Source organism: Miscanthus floridulus, chromosome 3 (genome assembly GCF_019320115.1).
Source record: "Miscanthus floridulus cultivar M001 chromosome 3, ASM1932011v1, whole genome shotgun sequence".
NCBI lineage: Eukaryota > Viridiplantae > Streptophyta > Magnoliopsida > Poales > Poaceae > Miscanthus > Miscanthus floridulus.
Genome location: NC_089582.1, coordinates 151,162,927 through 151,167,879, shown reverse-complemented (window position 1 = coordinate 151,167,879; position 4,953 = coordinate 151,162,927). Strand labels below are relative to the sequence as shown.

The window sequence follows — 4,953 nt, the reverse complement described above, 5'->3', positions numbered from 1 at the left end:
CCAAACTAGAGCTTTCACCCGCCAATGACTTCGGGAAGTCACTCTTCCCTCCCAGCCTCCATGCCGGTGGCTTCCTCGGAGGGGCTGCAGGAGGCAGTCCTGCTTCCTTCATTGTGCTCCTGTGAGCCGCCTCCTCTCCATCGCCTTCCTCGTCAAGGGGCACCGCTGAGCGCTCCCGGCCTCCCCGCCGACGACTTCTTCGTTTGGACGAGGTCCCGTTCCCTCATTTGAATGCCCGAAGCTGCCTCCTCCGGTCGTCCCCTGTCCTTACTTGGCTGCCAGTCCCGCTACCTGTTGCTAGTGTCCTTAGTCACAGGCTTCGGGCCGGGCCGGTCTACTGGTGATGTCATGCTTCTTGGCCCAGCCCGACCCGAAAATGGTCCGATGTGCCATGTTTGGGTCATTTTCCAGGCCCATAGCCCTGATCGGCACAGCCCGACAGCTTGGCATGCCATGCCTGGCCCCGCCATAATGAGCCATGCTTTTGCCGACCCCGTGTCATGCTGAGCCAGGTGGCCCGATTGGCCATCTATATGGACGACCAAGGGCATTCAACATCCGTAGCTGGTGCCACGTTAAATATGTTTGATTTCTTAAAAAGTGAGAACGAGAAATAAAAAAGATAGAGGGCGTACAAAATACGAACAACAAACTTCACCAATGTATCCCATAGAGTTTATGTATCCAAATCCAAATATATAATAATAATAAAACTTTAAGTTTGGGGTGCCGTGCCGTACGTATCTGCTAGAGTGCTAGTAGTACCTTCCTCGAGTTTTCAGCGGGTTCCTTATGGATCGCATGATGCATCATGCGTTTCTTTTTATCATATATATTGTGCTTGTGCGTGGCTAAATCGAGACCAGTACGTAGTACGTTCGTTCGTGGAGTGGAGTGGCATTGTTGGTAGCTACTGATGACAGCGACTCAACCGTCTGCTTCGTCTTGAGCTCTGCTGAGCTAAGCACAACATCGGATCGGATCATGGGAGGACAAATTCGAGGCGCGTGAAAGCTTCTTCTAATCATCATCATCAGGATATAGCTATGAGCTGTTTGTTTGTCGGTTCCATCTGCAGACCGAAACAAACAAACAAACAAACGGCCCTGCAAATGGCGGGCGGGCAGCTGTCCGATCCTGTTGAGACGACAGCGACATTGCGTGCATATATATGTTGCGTGTAGTACGAATGATTGTCTGTTGTTTCTATGATTCTGATTCTCTAAACAAGCAGATTCTATTCGATGATCAGCCTTCCAAATGCAATAACCAACAAGCAGGAAAGTTAAGGAAATACTAGTAATCAATCACAAATCAGAGAGGGAGGCTGGGCAGCAGGTCGATCGATCGGTCAATCCATCCATGCATCGATCATACCATCATACGTACTGTCGTTTGCCATTCTTCGGAACCGATCGAATTTCCGACCAACCAATCCAGCAGGATGAATGAAAATGAACTACATACATTACACATTAATTACAGTCCGGTGAGGTTCCTGGCGGTGGTGACGCCGCCGTCGACGACGAGGTCGTGGCCGGACACGTACCTGGAGTCGTCGCTGGCCAGGAAGAGCGCCGCCTCGGCGATGTCGCTGGCCCTCAGCGTGGTGCCCTGCAGCTTGAGGGTGGCCAGCCCGCGGACCACCTCCTCCATCCGCTCCAACTCCTCCTGCTCGTCAGCGGCTGCAGCTGCTTCCGATTCCGATCCCGCCGCCGCTCCTCCATCCTCCTGATCCTTGTCGTGCAGCTTGCCACGCCATGCGTGGAGCAGCATGCATGGGCGTGGCCACCCCGAACGGCGAGATGCAGTTGACGCGGATGCCGTGGCGTTCTTGGTGAGCCCCACCAGCGCGTGCTTGGACGCCGTGTACGCGTGGGGTCCCATCACGCCCATCACGCCCGCCACGCTGGCCACCGAGAACGTGCTTAGCACGTATTTCATAAAGGAGAGGCAATAGAGGTTTACAAAACGACTAGCACCGTTCGGCGAGTTGCCATGGTGCTACACGCGGCCGACAATACAGTACGCTACTATACGGCAACAGGAAAAGCGACTAGGGGGGAGCAGCGGTTAACTAACACACTGTTCGTTTGTGCTGATTCTTATGCTGAAGTGGTGTGAGGGGAAAACATGGTTCTGGTCCTGTTCGGCTTACCTTATATTCCGGCTTATTCGACTGTTGTAACAAAGCTTCGGTGGGTGGCGAAGGCCCTCGACAGTGAGATATCGCCAAGGCGTCTTCGACCATTTTAGGGCGGAGACCCGGCGCTGACTAAAGGAACTTTTCCGGCTATGCTCGAAGGGTGCTGAATCTCCTTTTCATCGCGGACTCCGCCAAGGCCAGGCACGCATGTCGCCGACCGCTCAGGCGGGCGTCTCCGGTAATACGGGCGGAGGCCGCCTTATCTCTAAACTAATCAGACGAACGATCTTGCCTAAGTGTGTGCAGGTACTCAAGCACAGGCGCTCGCGGTCCGCGCAAACGCGCCAGCATGGCCCCTGCGCGGCCGGACGGAGACCTACAGATGATGTCTCCACCCGGACCGGCGGAGACTCTCCAAGGCGACGGCGTGCCCCTGAAGGCGGAGGGCCAGCGGGGAGAACCATGGCCCCCGCGTGGCTGGGCGGAGACCCGCGGGTAATGTCTCTGACCATCCGGCGGAGACCCGCCAAGGCAGCGGCGCACCCCTGGAGATGAAGGCCAGCGCCGGGGACCTAGGCCTTTGGGCCGAAGACCGAGGTATGGTGGGCCGGCTGCTCATGGAAGCCCATCACTTGAAGACGGTATGGCAGGATTGCCCCGCGAACAAGAGGCTAGCGGTGGAATATTCCAGGAATGTACTGTAGCAGTTGAGGGGCATTGTAATAAATTCTGTTATGTAGTAGTTGAGTCATATAAATAGAGGACGCTTGTAACCGTGCAGGTGGGTTGGTGGATAAATTAATGAAACCATAGCTTTTTGTGCCTTTCCCTTTACTCACCACCCTTCCCCCTGTCACTCCCTTCCCGAGCCTCCGCCCTAGGGCGGTGTCCGACGGGCGGAGGCCTCGGTCTTCTTCACGTTGTTGAAACCGCCAGTTTCAACATTGGCGCCCATCATGGTTTGGCCAAGGCAAACCAACGTTGGCAGGGAAAAGAAAGACCACCACCAGAGCAGCAGTGACCACGGGTCAGCGAGGAAGGCCTAGGCACAACATTCGTAGCGCCTATGCAACCTCACCAGTGGAGGATGACACCAGAGCAGATGCCCAGGGCCAACCACCGGAAAACCAAGATCCAGAGATCCAAGATCCGGAGGCCCAATCAAACTCAGCCACAACACCCAAGCAAGAACTGCAACAGCTGCAAGCACAGTTGCAAAAAGCGCAACAAGAGAGGGACAGAATGGCAGTAGCATTCGTAGCTAATCAGCAAGCTATTCAAGCGTCAGCACAAGCAGCAGAAATAAGACAGCAGTTGGCAGTCCTACATGCTGAGATGCTAAGCATGCAGCACGCAGTACCGGCGACAACCTTCGCAATCCCAGCCTCCGCAGCAACACCAACCGCAACCATGCTTCAAGGTCCTACGCCAGTGATCAGCCAGTCGACGATGCCATCTCAGGTGATGCGGAGGCCTATCGATCCCAAGTTCCCACTATTTGAAGGCATACAACAGTCGCCATGGCCAACAGCGTACAAGCCAATCACACTACCAAGGTTCAACGGAAAGACTAACCCCCATCAGTTCATTATGAGTTATGAGGCAGCAGTAGCCTCCGCCGATGGAGACGACGCCGTCTTGGCAAAGTCATTTGTCATTGCAGCTGAAGGCAACGCGCTGGCTTGGTATACTATGCTCAAACCAAGTACAGTCTACTCTTGAGAGAACCTCCGGGACAAGATATTGGCAAACTTCAAGGGGCTAACAGCACAATCGCTGACTTCCACAGATCTGTTCTAGTGCAAGCAAATGCAGGGAGAGACACTACACGACTACTTCCGGAAATTCGTGCAACTAAAGGCAAAGGCACCAGACGTCCCAGGCGAGATCGCAATCGAAGCAGCGATCAAAGGCCTCCGAATCGGGCCGTTCGCAGCACACCTAGCAAGAGAGAAACCAACTTCCATACAGCAGTTGTATGACGAGTTCGAGAAGTACTGCAGATCAGACAACGACCTCCTCAAAAGGCTAGAGGAGCAAGGTCAAAACAGACAGCAAAACAGCAGCAAAAATTCCCAGAAAACATATACCAACCAGAATGTATCAAATTAGAAGCCAGGCCAGGGGAAAGTGCTCAGCATCGAGGGTCAACCTCACCCCGAGCAAGGGCAACAGGCAGCGCCAACACGACCGGAGACCCAGACAAGGAACCAAGGTCGGCAAGGTTACCAAGGCAAAAACTAGAACAGAAACCAAAGCTAGAAACAACGCAGGCCATATTGCGTTTTCACGGCGAAAATGCAGGGCACAGCACCAAAGATTGTCCGGAGACAAAAGAAACACAGGAAAGAATGAAGAACAAGCAGACTCCCCAACCTCCAACATAGCAGAGCGCAAGAGAGGTCAACACCACCTACACAGCTGGCCACCAGCAGTACTGCCCAATGTACCCAGCGCTAAATGCAACCCAAATACATCCCTCCACATTGGCCTCTGCCTATTACCCAAACTTCCTACCAGCATGGCGGTCATCACCTTCGCAGCAGCCTCCACCGGGTAACTATAGGTCGGAGGCAAGCCTGACCTACATAAACTCAAAATCTCCCCATATAACCTACCTCGAAACAAACCCACCGGAATAAAACCGAATAAGGTTCGAGCCTCCGCCGCCACAGCACCACATGCAGTAATTACCTCCGCCACCACCTCACAACCCACCCCCAACGCCAAAAAATGAGCCAAACCTAGAAAACCAAGTCAAGCCTCATGGAGCACTGCCAACAATAGGCATGATATTGCCAATCAGC

General features: G+C 53.9%; 1 pseudogene; it reads right to left on the bottom strand.

Moving 5' to 3' along the window:
- Window positions 1-1,479: 1,479 nt before the first annotated feature.
- On the bottom strand, window positions 1,480-1,887 carry LOC136547552 (sex determination protein tasselseed-2-like; annotated as a pseudogene).
- Window positions 1,888-4,953: the final 3,066 nt, after the last annotated feature.